Genomic DNA, 20,110 nt, shown 5'->3' on the forward strand with positions numbered 1-20,110 from the left:
CCCCTGTGGGTTGCTGGTGTTTCACAGATTCGGCTGAAGGAGGTCTCTGGCCAGCGGCTCTAATGAAGATATTGTAACTCAGCTCTGATACACTAGGCTCACAAGAGACGACCACACGGAGACTGGAAATGGCTCTTCAAAGTGTGAGGTTGGTATTATTTTTTCTCCCTACCTGCATAAAACCCCTGACAATTCCCCTTCTGATGTGCTGTCAAACGAGGCTCATGAATGATTTAGCATCTACTTCTTCTTCATTTTTTTTAAGGGGAAAAAAAAAGGAAGGAGAAAAAGGAAAGGAGGAAGGAAGGAAGGAAAAAGAAAAAAGAAAAAGAGATGCTGTATCCGAGAAAGTCAGTTCTTTTGCAAAAATCCCCAAAGAATGACTGTCTGGTTCCCAGTCATTACAGTGGTAATTATTATTGGACAAATCAGCATCTTGATATGTTTCTCTGGGAGTGTTTAATTACCAGTTACTCATTCAGTAACTTTATTTCCAACTGGACCTAGGAAGCATGAGAAAAATCTAAAACTCAGTAATTTCTGTTGCAAATCTGCTAAGACCGACCATGACAGGACAGATGGTAGCTAATGATACCATTAAGAACAACACAGGCTCACTTGGCAAAGGATTGTGGGAATGTAAAAGGCCAAGTTTTCCTCAAGGAGGGTGGTTTGAGTCTGCAGGGGACTAGTGAGCAAGGGTCTTAGGCTTGGGGAGGTTTGAGGATGTTCCATTTGGTGTATTCACTGCAGTGACACCGGGGACCAGTGTAGTTAACCACACAGAAAGTTCTCTTTCCCAGGGGGGCAAACAGCTTGTTTCTCAATGTGCTGAGTAGGGGGAGGAGATGGGACTTCTGTTGCCCTAGCTTTTTTTTTTTTCCAGAGCATTTCAATAAAAACAGATCGTGGCCAGATTTAAAAATGAAATGAACACACTAAGTTCTCAATTTTACAAACTATTAGCCAGTTGAATCCCTACTCCAGATTCTGTCTTTTTGGGCTGCCTTTGATGAACAGTTCAATGGCACATTTATAGAATGATCAAAAAAAATACACAGATGAGGTGACAGCCATCTGATGACAAGACCTTTACCTTTTGCGCTGAATTCCTGCTGTAGGTCCTGGCGACTGACTAGTGGCTTCTGTCCTTCTGCACCGGGGAAATCCACACAAGGGACCAGAGGTAACTGGAGTCCCATGTCCCCGTCAACAGTTCGGGATGCCCATCTCCATGCGACTCCCCTACACAGCCTGACACATCGTCAACCTGAAAAAAGATGAACAGTCAATAATCATCATGGCAATCATTGTGGTCGGGCGAAGGACGTAATAAATAAGAACTGGGTTGCTAACACTAATGACCAGTTTCCCGCAAATCACGTTCACAGCCTGATGCAGCTCCACCTGTCTCAAGCTGCCGGCTTCTTCTCTAATGAAGGCTCCAGCCGGCTGTTCAAGTCGGAGCGGCACCCACGCAAGGAGCTAAAATTAACAATTGCATTATGCACCGAAGATTACTCACTTCAATTTTAACCTTTTTTAGTGAAACCTCGCACTTTATATTAAAAAAAAAAAAAAGAAAGAAAAAAACACAAGCTTGTGTGTTTGCCTCCATGAGAATCAAGATCACCTATGAGAAAAAGTCTTGCCTCCTTTTCTAACCAAAGCCTTTGTCTTAATTATAGATCGATATGATACACTTTGATGCTGGTTCCGTGACGCTGTTCTTATGAAAATTATCCTAATAAAGCATATCTAAAGGTTTTGATTTAATGAGGCTTTATCTATAAAAGTGAAAACAATACAAAGAGAAAAAGAAAGAAAGAAAAAAAAAAAGGAAAAACTTTCACAATGGCATTGCTGAGAGAGCGCTTTTTTCCTCCATTTACCATTTGGCAAGAAGAATTCCTAATATTCTCGTTGCTGGGTGAACACAGTCCCTACGTCCCCTCCCTCCCCATTAGGAATGCCACCGCCAGCTGGGCATTCTGTTTGACAGCAAAGAAACGCTGTCAGAGGGATTCAACAGATTTGCAAACTTTGAGCCTGTTGAAAACAATCCATGCTATAACGTGCACTTTCTTTTTCTCACAACTCCTACAGGAGCAGCGGAAAAGACAGCTTGAATGCAAACAAAGAGACGGATTCCTAATAACATTTGCCAAAACCAAGCTGTATCTCTCTCTCTTCGCTGCAACTCTACTCTGGTGCCCACCTGCTGTATCCAACACCACTCGCACCCATTCCACCATGTACTCAGCTTTGAAAACACTAAATGCATCTCAGTTATTTCGTCTGAAGTTTAGAAACCCTCCCTGCCTCCCCCTTGCTGCCCCCTCCCAGGTTTCAATGAACACAGTTGGCTCCTCGTTGAATTTGACTGCGGCTAGATTAACAGCATATTGGGTTACAACACCATTTGCTGTGTAAGACGAAAACAACTGTTGAAAACTCAATCACTTACATAGTCAACAATTTCTAGCTTTATTCTTGTCTTATTAAAATGGACAATTTGGCCATAGAATGCATATCTTTTGTTGTTAAACATTATATAACTATTGAGAGAGAAGCAATAATGAATTTTGGACCAAAATGGCATTTCTAATCAACGGTAACATGAATTTTTTTAGTTTTGACCTCTTTCACCATGGCTACTATGACTAACACGCGATATTAAAAAGAAGTCATCATGCCTTCAAATTAGGATTTATTTAAGTAGCTAACCCATTATCTAATATGCCTTAGAACAGGCGCCAGTGATGGAAGGAATTACCAAACGCTTTTTGGATTCTGTGTTCCTTTTCCCAAAGAAAATGAAGTTATCAACGATCACCGCAGCCTTTCTGTCTCCTCTTCCTGAAGCTCATGTTTGCACAGTGGCAGTTACCCCAGCAGGTGCAAGGCAATGCTGTTTTCAAATCTCAAATCTGAGCCTCAGATGCCTTATTCCAGCCCCAGTAGGTGGATGCAAGATATAATTCTTTCCACGAAGAAAGAGAAAGAACAAACTGGTATTCACGTAACCATCTCAAAGCGCGAACAGCCTGGATCTATGTGTGTGCGTAATTACCAGGACACGTTTTGAAATAGCACTGAGCTCTAAAGCCAGCAAAGTATTATTCTTGCATGCCTGAATCATAAAGTCATCATCTACCAAGATAAAAGAGAATATGGGCATATGGGAATGAGCAGAGAGGAACATATGGATCACAAATATTTTTGTAACTGATTAAAATTGTTCTCTTTGCTGAGAAAGCAGTGCCAGGGAATCAACTGGACTCCAGCTTTCTGTTCCCCAAACGAAACTGACTCTCCCACTGCCATATAATCTTCATTTGTTCCAATTTCTCCCATGTTCCACAAAGCAGCAAAACTATTCTCCACAAATATATTTTATCCAACAATTGGTTAATAGATATTCTGGCCGAGTGTCAATTGTTAGAGTTGGAGGGGTAGGGCCAGGGGGAAAGAGGAGACTCTATAAAAACGCACAAAGGAAAAGTTACTGCAGTTCTTTCAGAGGAAATAGTATTTTAACTGTAATTTAGGGGGTGATATTGAGCAAAGGCAGTCAATCTGCAAGCTACAGGGAATTGATCAACACTGCTGTTAGTTATTTACAATCAGGAAAATGAGTAAGATAATGACCATTTCACATTATATTTGTTTCTTATTTGGGGGGCTGATTTTAGAGTTGAAAATAGTAGCAACTGCGGGTTCGTGGGGATGAGAAAGAGAGGGAGAGAGGAGACAGGCACAGTGCAAAATACTTAATATTCTGTCTTTCATTTCCACCAATAAAATAGGCATGTCCTATTCGTGGGTGTGTGTGTCTCTGCGTTACATACAGGAATCAGTAGGCTGTCATATGAGGAAAGAAAGGTCGGGATTTGATTCAAATTCCAGCAGTGATTTAGTTCTTTGAGGATATGTAAAATGGGACATTAGAGTTAAATTCTGTCAGCAACCTGGGAGGGACACTGAGTCACTTTCATCACAGTCCTTCTACTAAAAATGAGCAGAGGATGACTGATCTTATCCCAAATCAGTGTTGGTTCTTTATGATGCTCAATCAAGAGTTACTTATTTGAAAAATCAAAATGTTTCTCCCTTAAGCACTGTTCCTTCTTCTTTTCCAGCTGGTCACAGCACTGCAAACGTACCCACTGGAAAGGTAGTGATATTAAGTGATACATCAATTTGCTGCATGAGGTATTTAAATGCTGCCACCCCTTAAAAACCAGAAACACATCCTATTCTGTTAAAGTTTTAAAAAATATTTTAGACATGTAAAAGTAAGTTTGAAGATCCTCCCAAAAAAGAGAGAAGAGAGAAGAAATGTAATTGAAATGTAATCCTTTCAGAAATAAGAGCAACCACAACCTGAATAGAGTGTACAGACTAATTCTTCAGTAAGCTTGAAATTTTCCCCAGGAAACAAACAAACAAAAAAACAAACAAATCAGTAAGAAATTTCCCTATAAGTTTACTTTCTCTTTCAATACATGTATAAGAAACACTCAACCAGGAGCTCTACCCTTTTACTTGAACTCTTTTTGGTCAATTCAAGGCACAGGCATTCTGTAAGATTCATGAACCACCCATGCAAATGCCAAAATAACCGGACAACTGTTTTGGAGGAAGAACCTAGGAAGATATTTAGGAAAAGGAATTTTCATGCAAGGGTTTTAGGGACAGAAGTTATTTTACATGAATATTCTTATTTGAACTTTGATAACTGGGCAGTTTATAAACATACAGTAGCTCATAGGTAGAATATCATGTTTTCTTCCTTAATTATAGGAAACTCGACACAAACATAACCCAGATCAACACTGAGCAGACTTTCAGTAATGGAAATAACTGATGTTGAAGCTTTAGAGACAAGAACAGCCCCACAATCATCACAAGTGCCATTAAAAATAACACAGGTCTGGTCTCAATAAAAACATCTGAAGGAGAAAGGCCAATGTTTCAATTCTTCATTTTTATACTGAGTCTTTACTGAATCTCCACTATGTGCAAGGATGTTCTAACACAATCTAAAAACAGGAAATACTTTTTTCCAAAAATATAAAACAAAATGAAAGTTTAATATTCCTAATGGAGCTACATGTTTATCTTCAGTATCCTCTTTCTCATTATTCATCAACTGCAAAATAAAGACGACTTCTGCTTTTATTATTCTTAAATACTTTCTTAGTGTATTTCAAAGGAAGGAAGACGGGAACTTGGGAGAGCTGACTAATGTACTGGATTCCATAGTAAATATCTGGATATCCCCACAGATGTGGAGGTGAACTAACTGAGTGAAGTAATAAAGTGAAACGTAGCCAGGATTGATGTAAGATCTTACCTTTGGGTTCTAAAAAACAGTTGCATCAGTTGGAACTTTTAGTTTAGACAAGAAGACTCATGGAGGACAAAGTAGCTATTTTCAAATGCTTAAAACATATTCAGAGAACAAGGAATTGGCTTTGCTTGGTGTTGTCCTGAAAGTTAGCATTAGAGGAAAAAACATAACCTATCTTTTAAACACAGAACTACCATGTGACCCAGTAATTCAACTCCTAGATGTATATCCAAAAACAATCAAAAGCACAGACTAGAACACATACTTGTACCCCCACATTCATGGTGGCATTGTTTATAATGGCCAAAGATATCCAGCAACAGATGACTGGATAAACAAAAAGTGGTGCACGCATACAATGAAGTATTAGTCAGCCTGAAAAAGGAATGGAATTCCAATGCATGTTACAACGTGGATGGACCTTGAAAACATTCTTAGTTAAATAAGCCACACATACAGAAGAACAGATATTGTATGAGTCCGCTTACGTGAGCTACTTAGAAAAGGCAAATTCATAGGGACAGAAATAGAAGGGAGGCCACCAGGAGCTGGAGGTGAGGAAGAAAGCAGTTATCATTTAATTGGTATAGAATTTCGTTGGCAATGGTGAAAAAGTTCTGAGTATAGATGTAATGGTTACACAACAGTGTGAATGTATTTAATGCCTTAGTACTGTACACTTAAGAATGGCTAAAAATAAATATTATGTATATTTTGTCAAATAAACTTTAAAAAAACCCTTTTTTCTTCTTGAATATGATATAAAACAAAAGTAAACAAATCAACAGACACACAAGCAGATCAAAAGCAGAAAATGACAGTACAGGAGGAGGAACCAGTATTCTACCTTACAAAACTGCTTCTGATGTACTGATAACACGTACGTGTAAAGACAAGTTTGGCGGATGTAACCTGCCTCTGTTTGTACTTGACTCAAATAGGTTTCCCTTCTCATCTCAGCAGTCTAGTCTTTAGCAAAGTTTACTATTTAACCATCCACTGTTTATGTTGCAAGAACAGAAGATTAGGGTGTGATGATGTTCAGAGAATCTTCCGCTGCACCTCTGCCAGAATCAGTACACGTGTGGCCAGTGTGTCGTCATCCACAAATGGTAACAGAAACTACTTCTAACTGAAAAAGACAACTCTGGGCACGTGTTCATGCAATCCAAACATCAGGCTGTCGGTCATCCGGGTGAGTGAGCTGGAGGGAACGGAGCAGTGGATCTGTAGCTCCATCACATCACTGACTCAGTATTTTGCATATTTTTTTTATTGCAGATAAGGAGAATTCTCTGACTAAAATAAATGCCACAGAGAGCAGGGCCAATGGTCCTGCCGCCACGTGAGAAAGCAATCCAAGACCGAGACAGCACCAAGGGTTGTTTGGGTTTGACCATGTGACTACCAGGACTAGTCCCAGGATTTTAAAATAGCCTCAACTTTCAAAACCCATGCAAGGCTAATTGGCATCTTATGTTTCCTGCCTCATTCTACTAAGCGTCTAGGCATGAGTATTCACATACAAGGTGGCATCATAAACCTCCAGCCAGGTGCAAACTTAGAAAATAAGTGCAAGTACTCAGGACCACAGCCCTGCAAAGAGCCCTGAAATCGGCTTGTCTAGCTGATACCAAACCCATCAACTTGGACAAATCCACAACCATGTAGCGGCAGAGCTGGCTCAAAAACACTGTCATTTTGACTAGGGATCAGAGCTCTTCTTAAAACCCTGTGTTCCTCCAGTGACTGAGGGCCCTATTAGAAATACAGACCGGGCTCAGCTAATCTGTGCAATTAATTCTTGGGATATTGCCAGAGACGCCCACACACTGTTTCCCCCTAGACCGCTATCTCTTCCCTCTCCCGTGAACCAGAAAATACTGCATAAAAATGGCGTGAACAGTTTGTCTGATAATGGAATGTGTGTTTCTTCCTCGATTTTATCCCTAATATCATATAGACACGTGGGTTTCTGGACATCATGCTCAGCCTTGCTCTTTGAAACTCCTCAAAGTCCATAAGCCACAGTTCTCAGAATGACCTCCAGTTACCTGCGAGCCATCTGGCCAGTTTCCTCCTTCCACTTCTACAACTCGCAGGACCCGTCTTTGCAGAGGCCATGCAGGAAATCACATGTCTGCATGATTCCCAAATAGAGTGCGCCCAGGGTATGCAGGAAGGCGTTATAATTTTTTTTTTAATGTGGAATAATCCATTAGAAACTTCTGGTGCCAGAACACATGTAACATTTAGAAATGAGTGTCTCCCTAATCTTCAAGGAAAAAGCCAGAATCTCAGACTTGGGAAGTTGCCTTTTCATTCCAAGCATAACTAAAACAAATTTTCCAGGAATGTAAAGAGCCCTGCTGGGATCTTGTTGATAATGATCTCATCTTTGTTCAAACACCCATGTTCCTAAGCAGTTAGATCTTCCAAGAATCCCACCAAGTTGCACACTGACCCTAAATATTTCCCTCGGTATCACTGTACTATGATCTCCTGGGACAAACAACACTATTTCAGGGAAGCGGGGGGGTGATCACGTGAAATATTTTGGCTTGAACATTATTAATCTCATTGCTGTTAGAACGTCTGAATTCTAAATTCAGTTCAATTCTGTTCAATACAATATTTTAAAATGTCCTTTTTTGCAAGATCTGGATGCCAAGAAAATAACCCATTATTTATGTGCAGTTAAATATATTGGAGACACCTTGTAATGGAACAAGGATTTATCAGAAAATGCATATTTTCAACTCTGGCTTAAAGAATTCAAAATGATTAAAAAAATTCATCATGAAGAGAAGAGGGACTTCCAAAAAAAGAGTGGAGAGAAATATTAATTTTATTCAGCATATCTGTCATGCACGCTTTTCTCCTTTATTCCTACAAGAAGTGAAAGAAGCATGTGTCATTCCCAAAACAATGAAACTTAAATGTGACGCATTTCTGGGTGCCAGAGCGTGAGCTAAATGTTTGTGCTATTAAAATCTTTCTCGCAGGAAAGAAGAAGGGAGGAGACATTTAGAGAAAATGAGTGAAAGCAAAGATAGATTGATAAATTGTTACTCTGATTTTTGAAATGGTGATAAAATTCATGTTCTTTCCTTACATAAATTAGCAAAAATAAGAGGTTTCCGTTGCCATCATGTCTTCATTTTTCCTTAGGTTAATGGGTACCATTTGGTGCCTTCGCATATGAATATTTTGTGCCTTAATGTCACCTTTTCAGATTGATTGCTAACCTGACATCATTCCTAAACCTAATCAAAAATAATCGAAGTTTAAATGACCCACCCTTGACCTCAGCTCTGCCTCCCTCCACCCCCTATGACAGCAGAAGAATGGAAAGGTCTTCCAGGGGAGCAAAGGAATTAGGGTGCTTCCAAAAATAAAAAGTCAAAATGCAGGCCTGAGGGTCTATGACTACAGGAGGAGAGCTCTCCACCCACAAGGCGGGGAGCGGCAGGAGAGAGAGATTTACCAGAGGTGCACGCCTGCTGCATCCCCAGTGGAGCCAGAGAATGTCAGGAGCCTCGAGAACAAAGGGCATGTTAGGTATGCTCCTGGCTCTGGGCTACAGTTGTGCGCTAAAACGGATAGCGAGCTCTTCTACCAGATTTAACTACCACACCAATACCTATGTTTATTGTTTTACTTCCACACGGCGGATTCTGGACTGAGCAGTTTCCATAGATTACTGTATTTTATCCTCACGTCCAAGGCACTATTCGTTGTTGCTACCTGTGGTGGGGAAGGCATCCCGTTGTCTACTTAGCTGGTCTCTTTCGTGTTAGGTCAGCTGGCTGTTGGCGCCTTCACTCACTGAACTCTGCAGGTCTGAGAAACTCAGATGAGTCGCTCTTTAAAAGACTCAATATTTGAGCCAAGCTGTAATAATCACCCTCCCCACCCCATGACATAAGCTACACAAGAGATTTTTGCCTGTGTGCTCTACCTCTGTACTAACTCCAGGGCTGAGAATAGGGCCTGACACACAGGAGGACTTGCTGACTCAGTTAATGAAAGGGGGCTCTGAATGCCACCTGGATTCTAACCGGTGCTGGCTTGGTCGCTGGACCATTTTTTGGCTTTCTCCACCCAAGAGCCAAGGCATCTAAACATTCGGAGCCCTATTAACCAACAAGGCAATGTTACGGGAAAACACCCAACAGCCACTAAAAGGTCAATGTGCAAAACCATGACGTGCTTGTGGACAGGTGAGTCTCAAGAGGGCTTGGGCCTGTGTGAGCTCCATGGTATCCATGATGGGGGGCCCATCCATCCAGAGAGAAAGCCCCAGCTGACCCAGTGAGCACCAACAGCGGCGTGGCGTTTTGGAGAGGATACTAGAGAAACGAAAGAGATGGTGCTTGCCCCTGGCGGAGCTACCCTACCCTGCCCCTAGCGGAGCCCTATTAGGGAATTCAACAAAGGGGTTTGGGAGCAAAGCACTGCAACCCAGAGGACACACACTACACACAATACACACCGCTGCCAACCTGGGACTTTATGGGTTCTTCAGAGTCTTCTGTTTGCAAAAGTTAATTTGAACGCCATCTTAAGGGAACTAGTAGATGTAATTACCAGAAAATGGACAATGGACAGATGTTCTCATTAACGATAAAAGGAAAGAGTTGAGCCCCTGAACTGAAGATGGACATGGAGGTCAGTTTCTTCAGGTCGTTGGTAGTTTCATAACTTTCCCGAAAAAAATCTGTGGTATCAATCAAATGTATGATTTGTCACAATTAAACTGGCCAGACCACGAGGCCTTGCTCACATTTCCAGGCTAAAAAAATATATATATATAGAAGTAGTGCCTCTCTTTCCTTTCAAACTCCAGGTTTTCAGTTATTATATCGAGTCCCTCCCATCCCATTTCCAGCGCTCACTTCATCGGGGGTCTCACCTGTGTCACTGCCCTTCTCAGGGTGACGTGCCACCCACACAGGTGCCCCAGTGTTCGAACCACAAAGAAGAGGATGTTCTACCTTCATCCTGTGGGTGGAGTCGGCCCCTTCTTGAAAGCAGGACTCTTTCTTTCCCCTGTTTTTGTTGTTCCTCTTTCTCCACCCTGCCTAGGATAGTGCTACCCAAAATTACGTATCGATGCCCCGGCAAATGCAGTCATGAACACGAAAAAGCCACTGTGCTGAGATCAACATGTTTACAAGGTAAGAACGTTAAGTGTTCGATAAGTAATTCCTCCTCTCCTCAGACTTCCTGTGAGAAGATGCACTCGACATGTAGGATAAATGAGTTCATTTGACATCGGAGTGTTTTCGGTTTTAACGGCTAGCAACACTGCATCGGAATTTCTCCTCACCACAATGAAATCTCTAGAAAGTCTATTTGAACCATAGACGCAGGGGAGTAAGTACCAACAAAACCACGACAGGACACGTGTGAACTCAGGCGGGAAAAGGGTTCGGACCACAAGTGCTATAGAAAGAGGTGGGAAACCACGTCTCACGTGATGCCTCCTTTCCTGGAAGAGGACGGGAGCGGACTGGGAGTGAATGGAGCTACAAGTCTCCAGAGAGAGGACTTAACGGGGCCTCAGGGAGAGCAAATGTCTAGTAAATGAAAGCCAATATGCAAGACGGTGTCTCTAAGCCTTTATTTTAAGCCACCGAGGGATCCCACTTTAAACGTAAATGTTCTAAAGTCTTCCAGATGATGAACGTGGGCAGAAGACTGACCCTCAGTTCCCTGGACCGCGGGCCAGCGTCTCCTGCACTGTAGACAGTTTCGCACACACACAAGAACGCAAGGCCTCCCAATGTGCTGGAAGGAGAAATGGATCTATTTCTAGGAAGGAAACATTTTCAGGAAACTTGTAACTCGTTGGTGGAGCAGAATCTGTTTTTTAGTTGTTTTTTTTTTTGCCATGTGTCCCAGGGCTTAGCCGGAAGGTAATTTCCTACTTAAGACATATGAAAGCGTGCGTGCCTGTTTGTGCTGGGCGCCCCTCCAGGGCTGGGCCATCTGTGGCCATGCTGATCAGACCCCACATGCCCTGCTTGCCACAGAACCCAAAGGGAGGTGCGATTGGTCACTTGAAAGAAAGGGGCTGCCATTCAACATCAGAGTTGCAATCACATGACCACTCCCTACCTCAAAAGCTTGGCAGACACGATGATGTCTCCCCCATCTCCCTACCCCAAGCCTGACCTCAAGGCTCATTTTTTTTTTTAAATGAAACATTCTTACTTAAGAGACAGTTAAAGAGTTAGCTGCATTCCAGACTACAGCATCTGGCAGGTGAATGCCTTCTACTTTGATGGACTCTTCTCTTTGGATGCTTCCTGTTCGAACTTTCCAGCAAGACCCTTCAATCCTGAGAAACCCGAGTTGAGGAAAGTGGGGGTTTGCTTTTCATAATTCTCTATGTTTTTAAATGTCTAATGCATTTTGATAGTCTTATAAAACTATGAGCGGCTGTAAGCTCTGTGAATTATTAGAGTCAGCTAGAGTTACCTGATGTGGGGGAAAAAAATGGAAGAAGTAGGTTATCAAACCATTCTATATAAAGGAAGTGGCAGAAATTATTGATGGAATTCAGGAGATACATGGTCAGTCTCAACTTAGGTGATGGGAGATGCTGGCCTGGGGTCCCAGGGCTGAATGGTTACTGAAATGAATACTGAAAGAAAAGGGGTAAGCTGGGTGCAAGAATTCCTTAAGGATTCCTGAAGGCGAAGTTGGAGCTTTGGGGTCATTCTGTTCATGGATTCTATAATTCTTAAGCTAAGGGTCGGAAAGGGGCTATTAGATTTGTATATGTGTCATAAGATTGGAACAAACCAGTCTTGAAGCACACAATTTTCAGAGACTTCAAAAAAGGAAAGTGTGGCTGGACCAGGGCAAACAGATTTTAGGAAGAAAGGCATGAAGCTTATGCATGCAGCTTTGATGTCTCTAATGTACAGCCTTGAACTTAAAAATCAAATGGGATGTAGTATCCTTGCGACAAAGTAGAACAACCAACTTGATCCCTAGAATGGGGGCTGGAAATCTGGGCTTGAATCAAAGAACAGAAATGTAAGTGATGCAGGTGTTAAAAGTTTGCAAGATTGTGCATCCAAGCTACACATACAGAAATGGCCAGGCTGAAATTATTTGGGAAAGAATCAGGTTGATGACTGGATATACATGGAAATGAAATATCTGTCAATCTTATGTAATGTGCAACACGGAGCTTTTTTGAGTTTCTGGCTTATCTGTGCTACCTTCAAGACTGTAAACACAGATAAGAGAGGAGAAGCCGTTAGTTGCATTCATGATATATAGCAAGGCACGCTCAGAAGTGAAGCTTTTTTGGTAGGTACGATCTCCTTAATAAAAAGTCTAAGTGGTAAACATGAGGAAAATTACATAGTGGGGAAAAATCATAACTTTTCTTTACTCATAATGATACTTAAAGGAGGGAGGAAGGGGAGGCAGGCAGGCAAGCCAGCCCAACTCTCAGAAAAAAACATGCAAAATTAACATGTGAAAGTAGAACATGGAATATTTGGAAGAACCCATGATGAAGCCTGAAACAAGCTTTAATTTTCACATATAGATTTACAGGTAGGAGGACAGAAAGAGTCATTCACTCATCATCACTAACATCTAAGCAGAGACAAGATGGTTCATTGTTACAGATAAACAGTAACAGTAACAGGAAGGGCATTCTCTTGTATTTGTTGAAGTATGGGATACAGAATAACACGTTCTGCATGTCAAACAATTATCCAATTTCACTGAAGAAAAAAAAAGTTCAAAGAACATGACTGGATCCCGTTGCCTCAAAAGTCACGTACATAATAAGAAAAGTAATTTGAATCTATAAGAACCAACAGTTTAAGCATGTTAACATGAGTGACTACTTTTAGCCTTACAAGGCATTGTTAGTATCCTCATTTAAATATTAAGATTTAAGACGCGCGCGAGTGTCTGTGTATGTGTGTGTACAGAGCGAGAGAGAGGCAGACAGAACACATGTGTAATTTGTACAGTCCCATGTCTTTGAAATCCCCTCTGGTCCAAAGCTACCCTTATAACCTGACAGGACATTCTTAATTCTGGGAGCATTCCTTCTGGAAACTCTGTGGCCTGACCACTTCTATGGAGGGCTCAGACGTGCCCCAGACGCCAATTTCAGGTCAAGCTGAAATTTCTTCCCAGCTTCAGAGACTCCGGAAGGAGAGAGGCAAGAGTGACACAGGAACAGAAAACACTGCCTGTTCCCTCCACTGGCTCCCCAAGGAGCCAAATTGCAGGAGACACTCAAAAACCAAAAAGAATAGCTGCCTATCTAGATACTCCTCGTTTGCTGTATCATTTATACATGAATTTGGTCAGCCAATTTTGGAAGAATTTTGTTTAAAAAATGCTCTGGTTAGAAAGCAAGACCTGCTTTATCACCTGACTTTCTCTAGATACAACCTGGTTGAGGGGCCTGGGCTTTATGGCTGATTTTGTGTCCGGGGAGGGTACTCAGTGGTAGAGTGCATCCCTAGCATGCATGAGGCCCTGGGTTCAATCCCCAGTGCCTCCAAATCAGTAAACCTAATTACCTCCCTACCTTAAAAAAAAAAAAAAAAAAAAAAAGAAGAAAAAAAGCTGGTGGAAAACGTAGGAAGCTTTCTCTTAAAATGTTTATGATGTAGCACTTTCAAATACTTTCTTTTTTCAGAAGTTGTATGTGCGTATTAGGAGAAATTTTTTTTCTGTTGTTTTTCATTCTCCTTAAACCATTATAGCTAAACTTTGAGGGAAGGTCTCCTAGTGGATTTTGAAAGATAACTGCAGCCTTTTCTTGAAATAAACACTAGAGTAAAAGTTTGTTTTCTGGCCAGCAGTAATAAGCTGTTGATATTGTATTTACCATGGCCTATTTACCGTCTTAATACAAGCTCTTTAAAGATACACGTTCATATGCACAGATAGACACACACTCACTCACATCTCGGATATATATGAAGAATGCAATAAACACAACATTTATTAGATACTCACAGCTTTCCCCCTAAAAAAGGTTTTGAGGGTCTCATCTTTTTTCTCTTTTTTTTAGTGTAGATATGCTCAGGCAGAAATGAGCACTTGTATATTTAAGACTACTCCTCCCCTCAAATGGATAAAAACGAATTCAGAGATGGTACAGGGATGCTCCAGTCACAACTAAGTGTAACCAAGGCTGCAATCCTGTTGTATACAGGTCTGCCTTTTAAAAATCAGTGTCTACTCAAGAATATACATGCTGTCAAAACCACTACTCACTTGCTAGCTTCCAGAATGTGTTGTTTTGGAGTGCTGCTGTATACATACCCTTCAAATTTTCACTATAAATTAAGGTTTTGTGCAATTTAAGCTCCATTTCAGGTTAGATTACACTTTCTTTTAATTAACTATAAAAAAAATCTAACATTGCTTCTTTCTCTTCTTTTAATCCAGCACCTCTCCAAAACCTATGAAGAAGTAAAGCAAAGAGAACCCAGCTTCCAAGAGACACTAAAAAAAAAAAAAAAAAGATTCTTGCATCTTCTGGAAGAATCTGTAAGTTACTTATCTCTCACATAACCTCTTTAAAAACCAGGACTCTCTTTATTTTTATTGTACTGAAACACCTGGTGTTCAGTCATGATTTGATAAAGCACTTATTTAGTGAATTAATGATTGAATACACAAATTCAACAAATCAAGAGATTATAGTCCTAGTCATAATGCAAAACTGCTGAGATCACACTTCCAAACTTGCAATTATTACTCCATTATCATTATCACTGCCATAAATCACACTGGGAAACAAAACTACTTTTACTATGATAGAAGTAAACTTTACATCAAAATAAAGTTACATGCTAACGTAAACAAAGTCGAATTAAAAGAATTCCAATACATTTATTGGATACTTTGCGTTTGACATTATTTTGATTAAAATAATATAGGATAAAAGGATTAACTCTTAAATGTCCTATTTTAAAGGAGAGGAAACTGAGCCACAGAGACATTAAATATCAGAGCTAAGATTTCATTCTAGGAAAAGATGGGGCCAGAGTTCATTCTGACAGACGGGTCCCAGGACTTCAACTTTAACCACAACACTTTGAAATGAGTGAGAATAACCATCACCACACGCCCGGTAATAAACGCTCAAAGCCTGCCAGCGTGATGCCCGTGGCCATTCCTGGGAGGGAACCACGGGACAGTTGAGGGTGCTTGCTTACCCTAGTCTTTCTAAATCTTCTCCAATGAACCTACTTCGGTTTAACACGCAGAAAAAGCATCCTTAAAGATTTAGAAGAGATAAAAAAATACTGAACGAGTTCAGATAGGCTACTCTCAGTGTTAGTGGCAGCACCAAGCACGTCTGTTGTTGCAGTGAAACTACCCGTTCAATCAGAAAACGTGAATACAAAGACAACGCATGGCATTGTTAGTAAGACCAAAAGCAGAGAATAAGTACATCCAATCGGATGTGTAATAAGAGGAATTAAATCTACGAAATTCCGTGTATTAAATAAACATCCAAGATAAAACTAAAGAAAAATACCTCACACACAAACCAAACTATTTAACACAACTGTATGAACTACTTTAATAATGCCGTAACAATCTCAAAATTAGTCAGATAAATGTTTAAATGACCATAAAATATGTTTTATTTTCGGGATAAATATCAAAATCAAAACAACTCAAGTGCATTAAAACCAAAGTCAAGAACAATTATAAGTCAGACTGGACTAAAATTTCTTAAGAATTCAAGGATATTTTTATATGGAGCCATTGACTTGAATATTGTGTTCTAAGCTTACTTTCAAGGAATCAACCAAAAAGTTTAACCATTTGTGGGGAGACCCTGTAACTTCATTAAAAGAAATGTGATTCCCTTCTTTGTAGGTTTGGGTTCAGGGAAGGTGCCTGGTGACACCTGTAATCATTTTTTCCCCATCTACACCAGCTATGGTCCCTTTTACTGAGCAGCCATCTGTAGGTCTGTCACTTTGAAACAGTTCCTGACTGCAGCCACTGGTCTTGGAGAGGCAGGTTGCAGCTCAGGGTCTGGGAAGACAAGGTGGGCAAAGCTCCTTTGAGCTGTGACACTGAGAGCAAGGATCTGGCAATTTTTAAAACTGTGACCACACACATCATTATCATCACATTTCCTTGCGAAACTAATGAACAGCATACACTGAATACCTTTTCATTTGTTTTACATACTTTTAACAAGCACCTTTATAGGAACAGGGGTGCAAAGATGACTAGAATCCAGCCCTGCCCTCTGGAGGACCCAGACTTGAGGAGGAACTTGTATTAATTGTTTTAAAAAACTGGGTAGAGTTCATTAAAAGTGGCTCTTTGTCCACAGCAATGCTTTTAAATAGGAGGGTAGGTTCATGAACTCATGCGATGTTTGTTTCTCAAATATAGTAAATAACAAAATCCTGAATGTTTGATATGATCTCTTACCTCCAATGGATATGTTTACATTACATAAAACAACTTTATGGGAAGCCATTTTAAAGACCCATCAACTACTGCTAAGTAGAAATAGAGCCTTAGAAATGTGTGTCTGTGTGTACGCTAAGTATACATTTTGATTTGGGGATTTTTAAAAAATTGACTTTTTAGCCTTTTGTCCCAAACTTTCCACTTATTTAGCTGTTTTGCTTCTCCAAACTCTCATACTTTGATCAGAGAGATTTATTGCCTTCGGTGAGCATATTAAACAAATCAATAGAAAGTTTAGGCCAAAAACAATGATAGAGTCCAGAATAATGTATCTATCTTTGTAAAGGTCAAACAGCAACCAGGACTCAGTTCTTCTTGCTCTGGGTCCAATGTCCCTTCCTGTGCTTTTGTGCACAGATAGAGACAAAAATATAAACCAAAACGTGCTTGTATTAAATGCCTACATTCTTGAATCTGGATGGTACCCTCAGCTTCATCTTTTAAAATAATTCCTTTAAAATCTGCAAATCCATTGACCCCCACCCCTAAAGAGTGAAAGTCTGGTTTTTTTCCACTGACCTAAATTTCTTCATCTAATTTGCATGTCAGACAAGTGTCACTTAAATTAAGCCACAAGCACACACACACATGTGCACACGTAGACACACAAATAGCAGGTGGGTCAAGTCACTCTGAACGTGCAAGTGACACTCCTCCGGGGCCCCTCCCCCAAAGCCAGATCAGGCCACACTGCAGGCTGGAGTCGGTTCCAGCTCAGAGAACAGAGTAGCAGCTGCCCAGAGTTGGCAGCATTTCAAGTCTCAGCTGTATTCTTGGCCTCCTGCCTCCTCCAAGCACTTAGGAGGGGCGCGTGACCAAGGAAACAGCTGAGCCCCCACCTCAAAGAGGAAATGCAACCGCCACAACCCCCCCCCCCACCTGCTCTGGGGCCAAACAACCAACAAATTCCTGCTGGATCTGCGGTGGGAGGAGGGGGTGGGGTGGACTGCTGACTCACTCCCAGGCGAGACAGGGCTGTTCTGCCCAGGACAGAGCTCTCCCCACAAAGCACAGCCTCAGGGCTGGGACCTCATCCTGAATACCCTGGCAGACCCACCTGGGGACTTGAACTTGCAAAGGAATCAGAAAAGATTCGGGTGCTCCAGTCACAGGGCTCTAACCCAACGGCCAATATTGCACTAGACAGTCTCTGCAGAATTTCCCTACGATACTCCTTTCCCAAACAGAAATTTTGATTTTGGTTTTACACAGGACTGAAGTATTTACAGAGGGTACAGGAGGTTGGCAGGTCCACTAATTTCGAGGAGGCCCCGAACCACAACATAATTATGACAACGAAGCACATGAGTTCAATGTCCTGCACCTTTCTTGGCCTGTGACTCTCGGCGTGGCCTTCTTGGGTGCCACGGACACTGAGACAGCCTCAGGCGTCAGCACGCATTTCAGATCCAAATCTCATTCCCCTAGCCTTGCTGTGGAACCAGGACAGTGGAAATGTGAGTGGATGGATGGCCCGGTGCTACTTTGAAGATCTGGGGGGCGGTAAGCACGGCGCTTCCCAGAACCAAGGATCTGACAACTTCAACTGTGCTCACGTCAGTGCTATTAAGAGACATTTGTGACTTCAAACATTGTGAAATCTCACCCTACTCTGAGGACACGCTCGTCCGGATCTGTCTCAAATGAACAAGGGAGGTTCTGCTTTGTGCTGTTAAAAATCCTTCCAGAAGGAGAAGGGCAAATGCAGACATGAAGGCATATGTGGGGGTTTGGGACTCAATTATCTTTAGTTTTCTGTGCCTGTTTTGAAGATTTCCAAAATAAAGATGTTAATATATAACATTTTCTCTGGGATAAAATAATGCCATAATATCAGATAGAAATTCTATGCACCAAAACTGGGCTTCAGTCCTGATGGGAGATACTGATTTGTAGGTGATTGAAAATTATTTCTAGGGAAAATGGGAGAGAAACCTCTTAGAACCAAGGCTTTTTTGAAAAACCTGACCCACATCTAGTTAAGGCTTTTCTCTTGAGGAGTGATGTGAAACAATTTTTACGCGACTGGGGTAGGCATTAAAACATACTTGTTCTGGGGCATCATGGTGTTGACTTTATCTTTCTGATCAACCTTGGTTGTAGACATAAAACCTTCTTCAAGGAAGGACTTGTTGCTTCTTTTTTTGTTTGTTGATTTTGGGGGGAGGGGTAATTAGGTTTATTTATTTATTTTAATGAGGTACTGAGGACTGAACCCAGGACTTTCTGCATGCTAAGCATATGCTCTACCACTGAGCTGCACGCCCCCACCCCAACTTGCCGCCTCGTGAGGGGTAACGTTGCACGTCAGCTGCAGGGTCTGAGTCACCCAGTGCCACACACTCCACTGTGACGGTCCATATCCAATAAGCACCTGAGCTGGGACTGTCCTAACCCTGGCCACCTTAACCCTAGCATGACTTTCAAGGCCATTCCAGCTGTAGAGCACCCCCGCAATTCATCTCATCCTTTGGTTTGAACTGCGGTTTCTCTCTCCCTCTATCCACTTCCGCTCCCTTCCCTGCACACTGGTGTTGGTCCCAAGAACTCTCCTTAGTAAACATCCCGCACACTGAACTCTGACTCAGAGGTCGCCTCCTGGGACCCTGTCTGCCACACATCAGGATTTCCCTCTGGAAGGTTCAAGTCACACTGCTGCGGTAAGACAGCCCAGGGTATGGGTTTTGAATCACTGGTTGGCTTAAAACCCTTACTAGGTCCTCCAAATCCTCTTCTCTGACCCCAGACACCTCACTACCGATTCAAATGTTGCAATATTTATAAAGGTGCCAAAATGTGTACATACTGTATGTATTTGTATGTCAATCTGTAGTTCTGAGTGCCCGATTCTTACGTGGACACATTCTTAATTCTGGACAGTTAGAAAACAATCCACGACTCTCCCCAAAGTTGTGAATTCTCATCTCTAAACAAAATCTCATCCTATTTTTTACCTCCAACTCTCAGAGGCCACTATTAGGTTACACAGTCCTCTAACCTCAGAGGTAACACACGTCTACTTGCACGCACCTCTGAAAGTGACATTCCCAAGTGTAACGTCAAAACCACCAGCAGCTAACACCATGCCTGATACACAGTGAGCATTAAACGCATCACGATAACATACTAGTTAATGCCTATGCAATGGTAAGCAGCTTCTACAAGTTATCTCATTTCTCCCTCACAATCACTAATAACTAACTGTCACAGTTTCCATTAGACAGATGGGTAACTGAGACTCAGCGGGGC

General features: G+C 41.6%; 1 protein-coding gene across 25 annotated transcripts in view; it reads right to left on the reverse strand.

Annotated features, from left to right (window-relative positions):
* The window catches only part of ARPP21 (cAMP regulated phosphoprotein 21), a 151,763-nt gene that overhangs the window by 106,958 nt on the left and 24,695 nt on the right, over positions 1-20,110 (reverse strand). For 21 of the 25 annotated variants that reach the window (XR_004312392.1, XR_004312391.1, XR_004312393.1 and 18 more), the window contains exon 2: positions 1,097-1,270. The gene's annotated coding sequence lies outside the window, so the exon portion shown is untranslated. Of the gene's footprint in view, positions 1-1,096; positions 1,271-1,356; positions 1,448-2,218; positions 2,300-2,776; positions 3,079-20,110 lie in introns of those variants that run through there. The other 4 variants (XM_032459272.1, XM_032459277.1, XM_032459273.1 and 1 more) reach the window with 4 other exon arrangements.

This window comes from Camelus ferus, chromosome 17 (assembly GCF_009834535.1).
Source record: "Camelus ferus isolate YT-003-E chromosome 17, BCGSAC_Cfer_1.0, whole genome shotgun sequence".
Lineage (NCBI taxonomy): Eukaryota > Metazoa > Chordata > Mammalia > Artiodactyla > Camelidae > Camelus > Camelus ferus.